General features: G+C 36.2%; 1 long non-coding RNA gene across 11 annotated transcripts; it reads left to right on the top strand.

The window, feature by feature from the left end:
• Positions 1-1,834: 1,834 nt before the first annotated feature.
• LOC142614700 (uncharacterized) lies at positions 1,835-19,265 on the top strand. Of its 11 annotated transcripts, none has more exons than XR_012840507.1 (12): positions 1,835-2,066; positions 3,003-3,194; positions 3,782-3,888; positions 4,152-4,278; positions 5,538-5,597; positions 6,517-6,596; positions 6,713-6,849; positions 6,940-6,978; positions 7,149-7,259; positions 17,240-17,339; positions 17,795-17,958; positions 18,542-19,265. It is a non-coding gene; the product is annotated as an uncharacterized LOC142614700 (long non-coding RNA). The 11 variants fall into 11 exon arrangements; XR_012840506.1 differs by having other exon boundaries at positions 18,245-19,265; XR_012840511.1 differs by lacking the exon at positions 7,149-7,259 and having other exon boundaries at positions 3,064-3,194; positions 18,245-19,265.
• The last annotated feature ends 598 nt before the right edge of the window (positions 19,266-19,863 follow it).

Here is a 19,863-nt window from a genome sequence, read left to right as displayed (position 1 = left end):
TTAACATTTAAAAACTCCCCCAAAAAAGGTGCATTTTCATTTGAGAAATTAGCAAATAAGTCAAATTAGTTATTTTAGAGTCCCGCACACACATGTTCACAAAAAGTCGTTATATAAAAAATAAAAAAAACACTTCTTTAAAAATAATAATTAAAAAAAACAAGAACACGTTGCAAACTTCATTTGGTAAATCTAAAGAGAAATGTTACGTCCACAACATTTTTACAACATTTTCATAACAAATTATAGGTGGTTAGGTGTTATTGGTTCAAATTTGAACCTAACACTAAGATTTCTTTTTTTCCCTAACAATAACAACAACCAGTAACAATCTATCACTTAGGATTTGTTGTAAAAATATTGTAAAAATAATGTGGACATATCATTTCTCAAATCTAAAACACAAAAACCCTAAACTTGTGCCTCTTCACTTCCCTTTAAAAGACAGTTAGTGTCTGATCCGAAAAAAGAAAAAGAAAAAAGACAGTTAGTGCTATATGATATTCACATCCGATACATGTGTAGCAAGCAAAATTGTCATAGGGACTACTGTATCAAACACGTTTTGGAAAATTTACTTGAACTTCTGATGCAATCATGAAAAAACCTTCCATATAGATTCATTAATATATTCCTATATGATTTCATTAGAGCATAGTATAGAATATTGAAAGCTTACGGTGTTTACATGTATGACCCTTTAGTTTTGTTCATGAATTCAAGTTTAACGTTTTGTATTAGATTCGCTTTGTAAACTTCAGATCACTAATTTATATTCTAATTAATCATCTAGTGATTGTGCTTCAAAACCTTTCATGCCTTGGTTGATGAATTAAATAATACAAGTTGTAACTTAACACCCAAATAAATGTTCTTATTGCCCAGCAAAATTGGTAGGAGGCACAGTACAAGCATCTGAAATTCCACTTAAACACAATACCAAAGGTTGTGTTTTACAACCATTGATATTTGTTAATGGTTTTATAATTAATTGCTTTATAAATATACAATGATGAACTGCAGATCCTGTACCTATTTTTGTTTATGATTATTTTTGTTAATTGTTTAAATTTTAGACCCATTAAAAATGTTTGTGGTTTTCTTTTTTTTTTTTCCTTTCCTTTTGTTTTTGTAGGGTTGCTAAGAACACAACCTAACAAGTGAGAAAAAAAAATTATTTTATGGTTTTTTTATATACTTTTAAAAAATTGATCATGATACAGCCTTTTATAAAACTATGAACCACCAAACCCTATGTCTATAATTGTTTATGATTCTTTTTTTTTTATTATTTAAAGTTTAGACCCATTAAAACTTTTTGCTTTTTATGGGATCATGTATTTCTCTTTTGAATAGTTATATATATATTTTTGAATTGTTTCATTAACTTTTAAGCTCTAGATATTCTAATTCTTTAATTAATTTTATATATATATATGGCATTTTAGATTTTTTTTTCTTTTTTTTGCAATATTTGAACATGTTTGATAGATTTCAATGATCATACCATAAATTATTCTTTTGAAAGTAATCAATTTTTCTCTTATAGTTGTATATATATTTTGTTTTATTTCAATAATCTACAAGGAAGTGAATTTTATAATTTTTTAGCCCTTCAAAAGTTTTAATATCTAAATTTATTTAATTAATTTTTTACTATATGTAAAATTATTTGACAAATTTTAATAACTACAGCCATAAATTATTGTTTGAGGGATGGTTTTAATTATTACTGTTTTTCTAGGAGGGCTGGCTTTGGCTCTTTGCATTAGCGTCGCAACATTCATTTATATATATATTTTTGATAAAAGCCTCTCTCATGTTATTTGACTCTCTCTCAATAACATTTTTTTTCTCCTTTTCTCAACCTTGGATCCCCAATATTTATCTAGTCTCCATCGTTTCCACCAACCCTCCCCTGTTACTCCCTTCAGTCATCACTTTGACCCACAAACGTCTCTCACCAATTCTCACTTCCTTCCTCTCCTCTCCTTATATTGCGACTGTGTCCTCACCGCCAATGAAGAGAAATTTGTTTATAGCTATTGATGTGCAATATGATGCATGTAAGTGTGTGCGCTCACTTAGGGAATCATATATGAAACATGCATAACTTAGGACATAATCATGAAGTGGGCGCTGATTCACTTGTGATTAGAATATGGGAAGAGATGAGCTGAGCTAACGCTGTTTCTAGGAAAATTTCAGAGTTGGGTATTGTTAAAGAGTTTGGAGAACTTAGTCTATCAAGGGATTTAGTTGCTGGGTTTTGAGTTGAATGTATTTGTGGGTAGTTCTTTCATAAGATTATAGGCAGCAATGGTTGCAACAATAATGCATGATGTGTGTTTGATAAAATGCCTTGAAAAATTATATTATGTGGAATATCTTGCTAAATGGTTTACTTATTGTAGTAATTCTCTAGAACTTTTTTTGAAATCAAATTAGTATGTGCATGAAATGCTTACTTATTGGGTTAATAATAGATTGTTAGTGTTTAATTGGAAGAAAAGCTAAGCTTGATAAGTTGTTGATAGCATGGTCCTTAGAAATCAACTATTTTTAAATTTGTGATTGCCCCTTCCTACTGCTTGCAGTTCATTTTTACGGCGATGTTGTAGTTTTTGAATGTTTTTGAGCACCATGCTTAGTAGCAAAAAAAAAAAAAACAAAATCAATGTTATGCAGAAGGTAGAAGTGTTTAAGGGGTATGAAACTGCCATGAGTACTGTTTCTTTTTTGGGAATTTTGGTTGAGAAGGCCAATGATAGGAGGATTTAAACCTTGGTTTTCCTCTTTATGTGTTTATTTTCTTGCCCAAACAAGTATTAGAAGTGTAATGAAATTTTTGATTGGTCAGTATGGTTTTTTACAAAAGTTTTGTAATCATGTTAACTTGCCCAATATTTTGTTGGTAATGGCTAATGAAAGTGATCAAGTCTGCTAATCATAGCACTATCTTAGCTCATTTTTGTTGAACTGGTGTATCTATGTCTTCTTAGGTCCCTTAAAATCAGGCCGACTTCTCACAAAGAGCTTTCCTCTTTGCTCTTTGGATTGTAGTTCACCATTAGGCCTACTTCCTCCCATTGTATAGCGTCCTACTACCGTCTTTTCGAAGTCACTGCCTTACATTTTGACGTCAAGAACATGTTTGCCGTGATCAGACCGGTCTTTCTCCAAAAGCTTTGCTGGTAAAGTTTCCGATTTTGTTTTTGTTTTGTTTTGTTTTTCTTTTGTTTTACTTGCCTGTTAAATATGATTTAGGCTTTCAGCATTTCAATTGGCTTGATTTTGATTTAGGGTCACGTTTGGGGGTGCTTTTATTTTGAATAATTAGCAGGGTTAAATGAGGTAGAGTGGTTTTTGATAATTCAATTATTCAGTGCATTTCCCTCTGTTTGGAAAAAAAAATAATGGCAATTGCAAGGCTAGAACAACACGACAGGTTCAACGCATTAGATATTTGTAAATTGTTTTAACTTTTATTCAGTTTAGTTTTAGTTTCAATTTTTTAATTTATTAACTGTTGTCAATTGACTTTTAGTTTGAGTATTATTGGTTTCTAGAGTGCGATATGCACCCAAAAAATTTGTAAATTAGATTGCGTTTGTTTGTTAATATAATTCATAGTTGATAAAACACTTCCTCCCCACTCTTTCTTTTGTCTAATTTAGATTTGTCTCTCTTCATTGCTATAGCACTTCTCACGGTCCCTAAAAATCAAACTTTTGGGTATTGGATTTGGGTTGTGAGTTTTGTATTATAGTTGTTTTTACAGGTTGGTTGAATTGTGAGTTAGTTTGCAAAGCCAGAATTTGATCCATTACAAAGTGGACAATTTGCCATTCAAGAAGCTTCGCTACTGGAGCGTCATGCTAGAGATCGGTATGTGACATGTTATTTCTGTTATCTACTTTTTTATTGTTAGCCCACTAAAAACGTAAATATACTTTCAAACCATTAATATTGAACCATCACTTGCTTTTATATTTTGTTGAGAAAGATTAAAATGCAGAATAGTTGTAAATATACTACAAGTTGAACATTTATATATCTGCAAATCGCATTTACAAATATGCAGAGATGGTAGTATGTGTGGATGTGTGCAATTGAACCGTCTATCTCAATCGATTCCCTTGCTCCTGCAGAAATATCTTCTTAGGGTGGGCAACACCTTTACTTGCAATGTTGAGGCTGAATTGCATGAAATAGAGATTGAGTCTATTGATTTAACTAGAAAAGCAGAGGGATGCAGAAGAATGCTCTATTATAATGGTAAGTTTTTTCAAATGGTCAGATTTGCACGAATTGCATGAAATAGCGATCTTCCTATGCCTTAGATATACCTCAGGTCAGATTTGTTTGAACCTGAATCTTCATTGCCTTCTCCCTTTTTAAGTTTTTATTGTTTCTGAATATGCCTTAGTAAGAGGAAAACGTCACAAAATACGATAAGATTATGGTTTTTGTAAGAAGAAACAATAGTCATGTGGATTTTGTTAGGTTTTACGAATTACATACATTATAGTAATAGTCGTAAAAAAAAAGTTCTACTAATATTTAGAGTTAACATTATGAGACAATGGTTTATGTTTTTAGGTTTTTTCTTATTTTTTGGTCTAAATTTTGTGATTTTTTATTTGGCTTCATGTGCCTTTTTTGTTTTGTTAATTAAAGCTGTGATTTTTGGTTGACTAAAATTGTTATTATGTGGGCTAATTCTTAAAAACTTGATTTTTTTACACCAGTGCAAATCAACCATTTAGTAGGTTTGCTCTATCATTCTTATATTTGGAGTCTACCCCATATATTCTGATCAATACCTACAAATAAAATTAATTAAGAATATTAAGAATGCATTGGATGCTATGAAAGCAAACTTAGTTGTTGATATGACTCTTAGTTGAGAAAGAAAAGAAAAATTATGATGAGTTGATTAAAATTTGGTGTGTTTGATGCTTTCTAATTGTTTAGTATGTTTAAGATAATTCTTCAGTTGACTCTTACTCAAATAACAGCTCATATTGAGGGAACAATTTTGCTGGTAGTCTGCAGAATTTCCAGGGAATCAATTAAGAAAAATATAGAGGAAAAGAGACAAACATGGTTGCCATTGTTCTTGATCTCTGACCTGTCCTTGACATCTCTCTAGGTTATTCTCAATTAATCTAGTTCTCTACATTCATAATGTAATTAATTTTAGGTTCAGGTTTTGTAATTTTGCTTCCTCCCAATAAACCCTTCTTCTTTACCTCTTGCAAGTCTCTGTTCTCTTTCATCTTTTCCTCAAACCTATTGTAGTCTGCCTTCTCTGTAACTTCTCTTCCTGCCAACAAAATCCCAACAAAATTAGCAGTATTTTGCACGTAAGTTGTCCACCTATTTCAGACCTATGCACCACTCCTTTCAATTCTGACTACAAAATCTCTCTCCTTCTCTATGTATATGTGTATGTATGTGTGCGAAGTTTGTCTTTTACAAGTTTTCAATGGGTAATATTTTGGTTTTGATTGGGATTGCTTCGGTGTTTTAAGTTAGAGCGTGATTTGAGAAGGATGTGCAAAGCAAGAGGCAGCTGAGAAGACCTATGCTAGGTACACGAAACTTTCTCTTCTAATTTTAATTGAGTCTTTGTTTTTGTGAATTATGGTGGGGTAATGGTTTAGTTAAAATTTTAACCAATTTTCCTTGGAAGCGGTAATTTGGAGGAATATTTTTAGGGTGATTCAAGTGTGGTTATTAATACTCAGCAGATTGGTTCAAAAAGTTCATCAACAAAAACACCAGCTGTTGAAGAAGCTAAGGCCATATTTGCCCACTTGTGAGAATGGGAATTTCTGCATACCAAGAAGGATGCAGATGAAGCTGACTATCCTGAATAATGTATTAGGCACACAAAATGTTTTAATGCTGTTGTGGTTTTGCTCTGTTATTATTTTGTTTCATCATTGATAGCTATAAAGATTCTTTTTTATTTTTTATTTTTTTTATGTGGCATATTGAGTTCCTGTTAGGTTTTCATTGTTGGTGGGAAAGTAACTTCTTCCTCATTATTTTATGAGGAGTTTTTGAGTAATTCATAGTTTATTGATCATTGAGTTTTTGATATCTATGTCTCTCATTGTTCCCTTTTATTTGATATTTGTGGTTCAATTGATCCTTTTTAATCTTTGGCTTATAAAAAACTTCTTTAAAGATAACATTCTTAATCTCTCTCAAAGATTCAAACAAATATTTAGCCAAATTTTTTCAAAACTCTAGTGTGAATGTTCAGTTATTTATTTGTAGTTTTTGATTGTATTTTGATTAGAGCAATGGTTATTAGTTTATCTCACACACACAATCGTGCAATAGTATTTTCCCTTTTTTTTTTTTTATTTTTATTTTTTTTTATTTTTTTTTTACATTTTCATTTTAAAACCAACCTTTCATGATTTGCATTTATTCATACGCTGCGCATAACCTATCCCCTCTCTTATCCGTCTTTCTTCCCACTGTCACTCTCATACGCAGACCCAACACAAATACCTTGCAAGGGCTTGACCATTTCTGCCATCTCTGACCCAACCTCAGTATCAAACCATTCTCTATTGGTAATTTTTAATTAATCTATGACTAATTCCTTTTCCTATTGTCCATAATTAGGTTTGCTGTCAATTTCGGGATTTTGATTCCTAACCCTTTTTCCTCTCCGTTTTTTTGGTTGAAGTAAAGGAAGTACCCTAGAAGTTGAAATACTACCACCTGAGTTGTTATTAGGGTTGGGTTTTGTAAAGCGTGGAGAGACAGAACAAAGGGCTGTCTCCACCAGCCTACAGCCACCGTTAGAGAGTGGAATTACTATGGGTAAGACCCTACAATTCAATCAAACCTAGATATATCTCCTTACTGTATTCATCTGTTTGTAAAATTGACTTTTTTTATTTGTTCTTTCAGTTTTACTGATTCTTTTCTGCAATAAGAGTTCATAACCATGTAAGTATGCTATTCATAAATTACCATTGTTTCTTTCCTTTCTTTTAAAACATATATATATATATATATATATATATAAATATATATATATTTATTAAAGTTTAGGCAGTTTCTCTTTACCTATGTGCTTGAGATTTTCTTTCTTAATCTTCTTCTTCTATTCTGTTTAGAATTGGTTTTTGTGGAATTGCATAATCTGGTGTATTCAATATTCTTTTCCATTGCCAACATTAATGTTGAAGCAGTTTAAGAAACCAAAAGGCAAAGAAAAATTTATGGAGGTATTCCCTAGAATTTTGATATTTTTCCTATGGGTTTTAATTTTGTATTCTTTGAGGATTTTCAGTTTAGTTGGATATAAAGTTTCTTATTTTCATTTTCTTATTATGGGTTTTAATTTCATGTATTCTTCAAGAGATGAATGGCCCTTGGCATAAATTATACTAAATTTGCTTAAAAATTTAGACGACATTTAAAGTAGAATTATAAGTTCAGTTGTTTGATGCAAGGTGTTTTACTTTGTCATCTGTTATCTATTGCTGTGTGAAATTATTATAGTGAGCAAAACATAATCTCTCTTCGTTGATTTTCCTACGCACATACCTCATTTTAAATGAATTAGAAAAAAAAAAAAAAATTTGCCCCTTTCTCAGTACTTTTTCCCTTAGAACTTAGTTGACAATGATAAACCATGCCTTTTATTCTTTATATTTATGCAAGTTCATTCATTATTTTTTATGTTTGTAGTATTAGGTGAAGCATATCAAGTTTTAAATGATCCGCTGTATCTTCTTAAAAAAAGAAAGAAAATGATCCATTGATCGAGATGGAAAAATTTTGCATATCTAGGTATGATTTTATGCTTGCACATATGGAAAAATCTTGGGGATTTAGAAAAATCTTGGGTCAGTGATTTAGAAAAATCTTGGGGTAATTCCAAAGAGTGGATGCTCCAATTGCGGGATGGTCGACAAGTAGTGCTCCCGTTATCTATATATCGTTCTCCAGAAAGTGTGTCGGAGGGCTCATCCACTGATATAGAGACAGTAACAGGTAATGATTCTTTTTTCAATGACGGTCAGATGGTTAGTTGGGCAGAGGACTGTGATGGGTTAGTTGATTCTTGGTCTATTGTAAAGGAGGCGGAGGAGGAGGCAGGGGATTTTAAGAGAGGTCGATGAATTGGGAGTGTAGTGGCAAGCCTTTAGTTGTGGTACCAGCGGCCACGAAGTTCCCTTGGGCCCGGAGTGTAGTGTGGCCGGGGTTGGGTGTATGGAGTCGATTGATGGTGATAATTTATCACAATGGGTAACAAATCGGATTAAGGCTTTTAGAAAATCAGTGGGCACTTCGTTGGAAGGTTTTGAGGAGCAGATTACGGGTTTGTTGCGGCTATAGAGGCCAAGAAAAAGGATAAAAAGCTTAAGGCGGTAAATGATCAAATGAAACATGGCGAGAGTCGGGCGAAGGGCGGCGGGAGTTGAAGAATTTATTGACTTCTATGAATGCGAGGTTGGTTCCACGAAACGGAGGAATGTCGATGGGAGAGGGTTTGTGGTGGTTTATCAATGAATTTGAAGATTATTTCTTGGAATGTTAGAGGGTTGAATGATCGGGATAAAAGGCTTCGGGTTAGAAATTTGGTCGGAGATGGAAGCCGGATGTTATTTGCCTTCAAGAAACTAAAATGGAGTGATAACTAGGCGTGATTCATAGCTTGTGGAGGGGGCCACATGTCGATTGGTCTTATCTAGGCTCTTGTGGAGCTTCGGGGGTGTTGCGATGTGGGATACACGGGTTGTAGCTAAAGAGGAGGAAAGGCGTGGGGCGATTTTCGATCTCTTGTAGATTTACATGTGTGACGGATCAATTTGTTTGGGCATTTTACGGCATTTATGGTCCTAACTACGTGAGTGAAAGAAGGTTCTTGTGGGAAGAATTATGTGGTTTGAAGCAGTTGGTGGAATGTCCCATGGTGTGTGGGGGGGACTTTAATGTGGTAAGGTTTCCTTCTGAGCGTTCTGGTGTAACCTCTTTTACTGCTGCTATGCGGGAATTTTCCTATTTTATTTCTGAGCAAGGCCTCATGGATATTCCGCTTCAAGGGGGATCTTTCACTTGGTCTAATGCTTGTGAAGTTGCTTCGAAGGCTAGGCTGGACGGGTTTTGTTTTTTACGCGGATTGGGATGATAAATTTCCATGCAGGTATCTCAACAACGCTTGCCTAGGTTGTTATCCGATCACTTCACGATTGTTCTTGAGGGTGGTTCTTTTCGGAGAGGTAGGAGCCGTTTCGATTTGAGAATATGTGGCTTAAAGAGGAGGGATTCGTGGAGAGGGTGCGCGGTTGGTGGGAATCTTATAATGTCAGGAGCTCGAGTTTTGTGTTGGCCACTAATGGCGAAGGTTGTTGAAAATTGATTTGAAGAAATGGAATGTGGAGGATTTTGGAAATGTTGAGGATCGGGTGAGAAAATTGTGGCAAGAGCTTAATGATTTAGAGATGATTGAGGATAGTCGAGCTTTAGTTGTGGAGGAAAGGCTGGAGTTGGAGAGAGTTCGGGGTGAATTAGAAAAGGTTACTTTGATGGAGGAAATATGTTGGAGGCAGAAGTCTAAAGTCCTTTGTATTAGAGAAGGTGACAGGAATACCAAATTCTTTCATCGTATAGCTAATTCTCACAGAAGAGTTAATTCCATTGATAGGCTCATGGTGGATGGAGAATTGTCTTCAGATCGTGAGGCTATAGCACGTGGTATTTCTCATTTTTATAGGCAGCTATATCTTTGACGTAGCTCGAGAGACCTTTATTAGATGATGTGGAGTTCTCTTGTATCTCGGAGGAGGATGCACTTTGGCTAGATAGGCCATTTGATGAGGAAGAGGTGTTTGGGGTGATTAGTGATTTTAAGGGTGATAAGGCTCCTGGACCGGATGGTTTTTCCATGGCATTCTTTCAGTCTTGCTGGTGTATTTTGAAAGCTGAAATTATGGCAGTGTTCCATAATTTTCATACTCAGGCTGTGTTTGAGAAGAGCCTGAACGCTTCTTTCCTTGTTCTTATTCCCAAAAAGGTGGATGCTGTGGAGATTAAGGATTTTCGCCCTATTAGCTTAGTTGGTGGGATTTACAAGATTATTTCTAAAGTGTTGGCCAATCGGCTTAGAAGGGTGGCACATGGGCTTATCTCTAATTCCCAGAATGCATTTGTGCAAGGTAGACAGATATTGGACTCCTTTTTGATTGCTTCAGAATGTATTGATAGTAGATTGAAGTCAGGTGTTCCAGGAGTGTTGTGTAAGTTGGATGTGGAGAAGGCATATGACCACGTGAGTTGGGGTTTCTTCTTGTATATGCTTCGGCGATGTGGGTTTTCGGAGAAATGGAGGAAATGGATAAAGTGTTGCATCGCTCTTGTTAAATTCTCCGTTACGATCAATGGTAGTCCTTGATTTTTGGTAGTACTAGGGGGATTCGGCAAGGGGACCCACTTGTCTCGGTTGCTATTTGATATTGTTATGGAGGGTTTGAGTCGTATGTTGGAAGTGGGTACACTACGGTAGTCCAATTTCAGGGCTTCTACGTAGGTAATACGGTTGGTAACTCGGTGATGGTGTCTCATCTTTTGTTTGCTGATGACACTCTTATTTTTTGTGATGCTGATCCTACGCATATAGCGTGTTTGAGAGCAATCCTAGCTAGATTTGAGGAGGTCTCAGGTTTAAGGATTAATTTGGGGAAATGCGAGTTGGTCCACATAGGGGTGGTCGACAATTTGGATGTTTTGGTGGGGATGTTGGGTTGTAGGCAATCCTCTCTTCCTTTGAGATACTTGGGGCTCCCATTAGGAGCTAAGTTTAAGGAATTGTCAATTTGGAACCCTATTTTGGAGAAGATGGAAAGGAGATTAGCGGGGGTGGAAGAGGTTGTATCTATCTAAGGGGGAAAAGGTAACTCTTATTAAAAGTACCCTCTCCTCCTTACCTACATATTTTCTTTCCCTTCGCCTATACAGGAAGGTGGCAAATCGTACGGAGAAGATACAACGAGATTTTTTGTGGAGTGGTATTAATGGTGACCCTAAATTACACTTGGTCGGTTGGGCTCGAGTTTGTAAACCGATGCGAGGTTGGAGGGTTGGGTATTAGAAGTTTGAGGAGTTTTTAATGCTGCCTTGTTAGGGAAATGGTTGTGGAGGTATGGATTGGAGACCGAGGTGCTCTTTGGAGGAGGGTCATAGAAGTGAAATATGGGAATGATTGGGGTGGTTGGTGCACAAAAAAGGTGACCGGTGCTTATGGCGTTAGTTTGTGGAGACATATTAGGAGTGGTTGGATGAGTTTTCTAAACTAATTCGGTATGAGGTAGGGGATGGTACTAGAGTGAAGTTTTGGAAGCATGTATGGTGCGGAGATCGTACTCTCCAAGAGGCTTTCCGGAGCTCTATTGTATTTGTAGAACAAAGGATTCTTCGGTAAGCGGAGATTATGTGTTGGTACGAGTGGGAGGATTCATTGGGATGCTAAATTTCGTCGTCCTCCACAAGATTGGGAACAAGAATCCTTTGATTGTTTCATGGATATGGTTTACTCTTCGTCGGTAAGGGGATTGGGTACGGATCGGTTGTGTTGGAAGCCGGCAAGGAATAGAGGTTTGAGGTTAGAGGATTCTATCTTTCCTTCTTCCCTCGCGCATCTTATCCTTCCCTTGGAAGTTGATTTGGAAATCGAAGGTTCCTCCAAGGGTAGCTTTCTTTTCGTGGTACGCTTCTTTGGGTAAGATTTTAACAACGGACAATCTTCGTAAACGACGTGTGATTGTTCTTAATTGGTGCTATATGTGTAAGAATTTTGGTGAGTCTGTGTATCATATGATTCTTCATTGCCCAATTGATTTTGAGCTTTTGTCTTTGGTGTTTTGCTTGTTTGGAATTCAGTGGGTTATGCCACAAAAGGTTATTGAGTTGTTTGAGTCGTGGCAAGGTAAGTTTGAAAGACATAGAAATATAGAGCTGTGGAGAATGGTGCCTCATTGCGTGTTATGGTGTGTTTGGCGCGAAAGGAATGCGAGATGCTTTGAGGGCTGTGAAAGCTCTATTCTAGAGATTAAGTCTTCTTTCTTACACACTCTCCTAGATTGGAGTGTGGTTCTTTGTCATTTTTCTTGTTCTTCCATTCCTGTTTTACTTGATCGTTGTAATCTTGGTTTTTGACTTATGCCCCCATAGTACATTCCCAATGTACTCGGGTTGGCTATTTCTTCATTTTTTAATAAAATTTTGTCGTTACTTATCAAAAAAAAAAAATATTACCATTAAAGTAGAGTGAGGATTCTGCAAGTAGAACAATATTTGATGTTCAAATCCATTTCCTCTACTTTAAGTTTATGGGAAATTGGAATGACTTTTTTTACACAAATTTTGGCTTCAGTTCTACGGAGTTTGTTTCATGATGAATTGTTAGACCAAAAAATCCCACTCCTCTTGATAGACCTAATAGTCAAACACAATATGGAATTGTCATAAACTTAATTATGATTGCATATTATTAAAGAAATGTGACTAGAAAAACTTTTTTTTATAAGACGATTGGAAACACTTATAATATAACAAGATGTTAGTTTTATGAATGTCTTTAGCTACTTGAATTTTGTCAAATGCAAACTTACATTTAAAACATGCTTGGTATGCTGTAAACATAATTAAGGTTGAAGTTTGATTTTGGGTTTGAGACACTATCTATGCAGATAATCTTTGACTCTAATTTTTCCCCCCTAATAATAAAGCAACATTTTTGCATGTGTAAATTTTAGGCTTTTTTTTTTTTTTTTTTTTGATAGCCATCCATAGCAGGGCGCCCCAATTCAGTTTCCTCATACAGCCCCTGATAGAAGAGAACTAACTGAGAGCGCACATCCGACTCATCCTTATAAAGAACACCATCCACCTTGATCCTCTTAATATGATTAGAATTTCTATGTGAGTTTGCTAATCTATGAAAGAAACGAGTATTATTATCTCCCTCCTTCACATACAAAGCCCGAGATTTTTGTCTCTAGGAAATTTCCTCAAGGAGAGCCAACTGTTCTATGTCTCCTTTGAGTTGAATACAACGAATCTGTTCCTCATTCGATAGACCCAGCAACACCTCTCTTGCATCTAAACCCATAAGTTCAGCAACTCCTCTCTTGCATCTAAACCCATAAAGTCAACCAATTTTTCTTTTTAAAAGCCAAGTCACCAAACTCCTCCCTGTTCCATTTTTTTAAATCTACTTTCAAAGCCATTTTTGAGCCAAAATAAAACCTGGTAAACCCACAAAACTGTACCCATTCCACCATTGCTGAACTCTATCAACGAAATCCTCAATTTTCAACCATATATTTTCAAATTTAAAGGCACTACGACCATGTCGAACAGCACCAGCTTCCAACAAAAGTGGACAGTGGTCTGAAATAACACAAGGAAGCACCCTTCGGGAAACATTCTCAAAATGTTCCTCCCAATCTAGAGAAACCAAAGCCCTGTCAATTCTTGACATAGAGAGATGACCAGAATCTCTAAACCAAGTGAAGGAAGCCCCCTCTAAAGGTAAATCAACTAAAGAATTACTCTATAGAAAGTCTGAGAATGCAAACATAGCAGGGCTAAATGACTCACAGCCAAGCCTTTCACTTAGGTACCTAATGATATTGAAATCACCTACTAAGCACGATGCCATGGGCCATCTGGCACGCACCTGTGACAACTCCTCCCATAAAGTAGCCCGCTGTTCATCAACATTGGGGCCATACACACCTGTACAAGCCCAAACAAAATCATCCACCACTCCTCTCAATAAGACACTAACAGAAAACTGTCCAGCAATTACATCCAATTTTTCAAAAACCCTCTTATCCCAAATCAGCAAGACCGCTCTCGAAGTCTGTACAACATCCAAAACAGCCCAATCAATGAAAGGACTACCCCATAAACTCTGAACAAAAGCAACATTAGTAGAAGATACTTTCGTTTCTTGAAAACATACAATATCACACTTCCATTCTTTTGAAAGATTCTTACAAACCTCTCTTTTCTGGGGATTGTTAAGCTCCCTTACATTCCAAGAAAGTAGTCGCAGAGTCATTTATAACTACCAACAACCCCCACAGCAGTCGAAGAAACTCTGCTCCTACTCCTAGAAGAGACACCATCATAATTACCATTAGAGATAAGCCCCTTAAGCTCCCTAAGACCTCGTGACCCTGAATTTGCAGGTCGCTTGGGCACCCCATCATCAATCACCTTGAGACACTCTTGCTCCAAAAGGCGAAACAGAGCCAAACATTGAGCTTCGTGTTTCACGATAGGGAAACCCACCATGTTACAAAAAATTTTCATCATTTGGGACACCCAGTTCGAAGTGGCCCGAACTCCGTCACCTGAAATCCCCCAACAGAATCCACTGACCTTTGTAGCGTCGTATCATCATGGTGATTACTCTTCTGTTCTTTTTCATGATCTTCCCCTTCCACAAACTCATCTTCTACCCCATTACCCAGGTCTGAGAGAGGAGAAAATCGATTTTGAACCACCCATGGATACCGACCAAGGATCAGCGACACAACTTTCAGAATCGAAGCCTCAATCGCTACCGTCACCGAGCTAACCACCATATCACCGGTGAACCTAGAGTCTCGATTGTCTAGTCCACGAGTTACCTTGGCATTGAAGACTGTGCCCATAGAAGAAACAGCCTTAACGGAGTAGAGAACAACCGCGGTGGAGCTACTCCTTGACGCTGAGACTTTTCCAGTCTTTGGATCTCCTAACACTCTCGTCGGGTTGGAGGCGAGAAGCTCCGAAGCTTGATTGGGGCTGGATATCGGCGATATACCTGCCGTCGAAGCCTCAGGCATCACCGATATCACCGTTAACTCCATTTGTGGCTTAGAGCTCTCGCCCACCACAATCTCACTCTGATTACAAAGCAAACTAGTGCCCAAACCAAGAGGATAAGAAACCTCCCTTTGGCCCTTACCTCTTGGATAAGCTAAATGGGCTTTGTCATGCCCAGATATGATTTTTAACATAACAGGCCCACTTTTAATGGACTTGTGAGGAGTATTGGGGTTCATCCAAGTTACCACTCGTTTACCCCCATCTAATTTAGACACCCTCAGTGCCAAATTGGTAGAAGTCAACTGAAACGTAAACTTACGCGTGGGTCTGCCATTTATAGAAGAAATTGTAATGACAGTATCACCCTTCAGCATATTATGTCTCGAAATAGCTCTAGAAATTTCAAAATTCCTTAACTTCCGCTGGTTCCTGATTTTGAAAGATTTCTTCCCATTTTGTCCACCACCGTCTGTTGGACCGCCACCAACATCTTCATCAGATTTCCCCCCTTCCACCCAAACAAAGTTTGAACCTGATTGGAATCTATCCAATTCTTTTGTAAACAAGCACCATCCAGACCGGTTTGAGCTCGCAGGTACCATAACCCAACCATGACGAGCTCCAGCAATCATAATACACAGCTATCTCCACAAATATACCAGCCTTATTCGATCTTCCCCGAAATTTGAAAAACTTATTATTTTCTCTATGTCGTTTGCACAAATAATCCTTTCCTGGAACCCAATCACAAATATTGGCAAAACATGAGAGAATCCATTCCAATCCCTTATGACCCATCCAAATGGAACTTTTAATATTCCGACGACTTTCGTGAATAGCATAAGAATCAGCCCGCCCGTAGTCAAATGAGAAAGAAAAGGTTTTGGAATTTATGCGAAAATATCCTTTACTGCCCCCTTTGCCTTGAGGAGAAGGTTTAAGATCTGTGTTAGGGGGCAGCAATTTGTTAGGAAGAGGTGTGGGTGATATTGTAGTGGTTGGTCTAGGCCATAACGATGGTTGTAAAGGCAGGTCAGATGGAGGTGGGGTGTTCAGAGAAGAAGAATGTGGTGGACAAATAGAGTGAAATGAAAAAAACCGAAAGATGATGGGAACAGTGATGGAAAGAATCCAGGGAAAGGAGGAGGTGGCTGGTTGAAAGGCAGTGGTAGAGAGGGGAGCAGAGGAGGTATACTCTTTGTTGGCGGCTCAAAGGTGATGGTAAGTTTGACACCCGATTTTATTACCAAGCAATTCAGGGTACTCCGAATTTTTTGTTTTCTTGGAAGAGTGTTTGGAAACCAAAGATTCCTAAGCGAGTGGCTTTCTTCTTGTGGATAACTACTCACGATCGGATTCTCACGTTGGATAATCTCATGCTTAGGGGTCGCCCCTTGGTAAATCGGTGTTGTATGTGTTGTTGTGATAGGGAGTCGGTAGACCATCTTCTTCTTCATTGTCCTGTTACACATACCTTATGGACTTTTATGCTTCAAGTTTTTGGTATTCATTGGGTTATGCTAGGATCAGTGGCAGGATTGTTATCTTGTTGGCATCAGTGGCTTGGGAAGCATAACTCGAATATTTGGAATTTGATTCCAGGGTGCTTAATGTGGATTGTTTGGTTGAAATGAAATCGTCGCTCCTTTGAGGACATGGAGAAGATGTTGGATGAGTTAAAGGTTTTATGCCAGCATAGTTTTTTTGAGTGGTCTTGTTGTTGGGGTTTTATTGACTTTTCGTCTCTTTCAGAGTTTATGTTTTCCCTTAGATTAACTTTCTGATTTCCCTCTCTTTTGTTTTGTTGTTTGTTTCATCTGTTTCTTATTGTTCATCTTCATGAACAACTTGTACTATTCATTTTTTACTCATTAATAACAGTTCTCTGATTACCTATTAAAAAAAAAAAAGGAAAATTTTAGGTTATTTATAATGGGTAAGATTCAAAATTGTAGTGGTCATTGATCTGAGCATCCGTTTGATATGAGTGGGAGGTTTAAAATTTTAGAACTTCTACCCTGGTCTTTTCATAATTTTTCTTGGAGTCAAAGTGGTTCATTGAAGAAAATAAGTCTCTACAGCCAAGTAATATGTGATGAAACTCCATACTGAACCACATGCTTCACTTTTTTTAACTCATCTTCCTTAGCACTTGAAACAAAAACATGAAAACTAAATGAATACCTTGTAGTAGGTCTATCAAATCACATATACATTAATTTGCAAACTTTCTACATTTATTGTTAAGGTTTGTGGTAGAAATTAATTTGTTCTATTAAGTCTCAGAATAGGCAAAGGAAAATGCAATCTTCTAATCTTAATCTTTTCAGATTTCTATTTGTATTCAAATTAAAGATGTGGATTTCAACATTTTTATCAGGGACGTGCCTAGGAACCCAAAGATGGATGATTTTGTTGATGATAATTCAATAATCTTATTTGGTCACCAGTTGATACTTATATTAGATGAACTCTATGAGGTATGCCACGTCTCATCTTGCTTCATTTGTTCTGTTCATTCTACTGCACATCCCTAAGCTAGCATATAGATCATCTTTTAATTTGAATGAAATCATTCTAAATCAAAGTAATGTTTCATGCCTTTGTAGTCAGCCAAAGAAAGCTACAATGGTGATTGTGTGAATTTAAATGAGAGCAGCATATAATGTATATTGGATATTCAAGTGATCAATGAGGTCAGAGGGTCTACCACTTTCTGATATGCTTAGATATATCCCTATCATTATTAAGCCATGTGCTTGTGTGGTAACCTTTTCAGAATACTTTTTCTTTAGGAACAACCTTTTCAAATAACCCCATTTTCCAAAAGCTGAAAAATAAGCTATGCCAATCTGGCATGTAAGCATTTAAACATATTGTTATCCTTATTAAGTTATATAAGCATTTAGACATTTTTGAAATTTTGCTATTGCAGTTGCTGCTTCAAATAAACCTCATGCAAGTTCTGCATCTCGAAGATCAAGTACAAGAATACTGCATCTCGAAGATCAAGTAAAAGAATACCTTAAGAGAAGATTTCTCGAAGAGAACTCCAATGAGAGTCTTCTTTCTGTAACAAATCCTGCATATTGGTGTTAGGTAAGCCTTTCCCCCTTTGTTTATATGAGTTTTTATTTTTATTTTTTTAATAACATATATAAATGGCCTTAGCATTTTTCACATTACTTTTACTGTTTTCTAAAATAAATTTGTTGTTTGGTGTTAATTTCCCTATTTGATGAAGAGAGCTTTGTTGTTTTCTAAAATAAATTTGATGTTTGGTGTTTATTTCCCTATTTGATGCAGAAAACAAAATATTATAAACAATTATTCTTTTTTCCTTCTATAGTGATATTAATCAGATAAGAATGATCTTATTTTGCAGATAATATTTTCAATTGTAGATTAGGAGCTGCATACTAAAGAATTATGTTCTTCCATCCTTTATAAAGACAAACCATGTCATCATTTATGACATTATTAATAACAACGATTGATTGATATTGACATTAATTCAAATGTTATAAATACTGCCTTACCTTATGACAATAGTAAGCTAGAAGTTCAGTTTTTATTTTATATGTAAATTCTTACAATCATGGACCAACAAAATCAGTGATCTGCAGTTTGCATCAGAGCTAACAGTGATAGTTTAATCGTAATGATTGGTGTGTGGGTGTAGAGAAAAGTTCTAGACACCTAAAAATGGATTTGGTAGACAAGATCTCCATCATGAAATTTCTGCTGAAAAGCTGCCAGACTTGAATTGCACAAGTGTAGAATCAGCAATGAGAGTTATAGCATGGACAACAACAACAACAACAACAAAACAGGATTTTGGGTCCTTCTGTAAGTGTTTGCTTCCTTATTTGCTTCTTCTATTTGATTTGTAAAAATGAGTTGGGATTGTCAAATGAGCTTCATCATCCCATTTTTGTTATATCTGTAGCCTTGTAATTTCCTATGACTGAATTAGTTTTAAACAAAGTTCTGAATGTGTTTATATCAATAATTATTTATAGCTATGAATTTATTTTCTCATGCTCAACCTTTACCATTCCTATGTAAAGAATTATTGTAGTTCTTAGTCTGTATGGATCATATTGTTTGAGTTTTGTGTTTTGGTTTATAATCATTTACTGCTTTCGTAATTTTCTGCACACTTTGTGTTGGCATCATTAGAGATGCTTTGGTGAGAAAGCAGTTTGCATTGATACATTTATTTTATTGGTTGCTTAAGCAGTAATTATTTTACTATAGATTGGTAGTTTGAACAGTCTAGAAAGAAACCTGAGAAATCATAAAAGAATTTTTTTTTTTTGATAAGTAAGATGTTTATTAATATCAAAAATGTAACACCCTAGTACACAGGGAGTGTACAAGGGTTAAACAGTCAAGAACAAAAATTACAAGAATCTAAGAAATCAAGAAATGATAAAAATGATTGGTTCTGGAAAGCAGTCAACCAATCTCTAAGGGTTCTAAAGAAAAATAGCTTCAAGTCTGAAATTGATCTCTCCTTATCTTCAAAGCACCTGCTATTTCTCTCTCTCCAAAGACACCACAATAAGCAATGTGGAATAGTCATCCATATATGCCCATTTCGATGACTACCAAACCTGCTTTGCCAACACGCTAATAGCCCCACTACAGATTGTGGCATCACCCAGCTAACTCCAAACAATCCAAACACCATTGCCCACATATCCATTGCAACCGGACAATGGAGAAAAAGATGATCAACTGATTCACCATTGCACTTGCACATGTAACACCAATCCAAAATCCAAATCTTCCTTTTTCGTAAATTGTCAATCGTTAAGCACTTCCCCAAAGCCGCAGTCCAAACAAAGAAAGCAACACGAGAAGGAATTTTCTGTTTCCATATACTCTTCCAAGGAAAGCAACAATCATTGGAGCCCACTAAGAGACAATAATAATTTTTAACCATAAAACCCTTCTTTCTATCAAGTTTCCAGCACATCTTATCCTCACCAAATCCTT

Source organism: Castanea sativa, chromosome 11 (assembly GCF_040712315.1).
Source record: "Castanea sativa cultivar Marrone di Chiusa Pesio chromosome 11, ASM4071231v1".
In the NCBI taxonomy this organism is placed as follows: Eukaryota; Viridiplantae; Streptophyta; class Magnoliopsida; order Fagales; family Fagaceae; genus Castanea; species Castanea sativa.
Note: the sequence above shows the minus strand (reverse complement) of the source record. Positions and strands in the feature narration are given on the sequence as shown.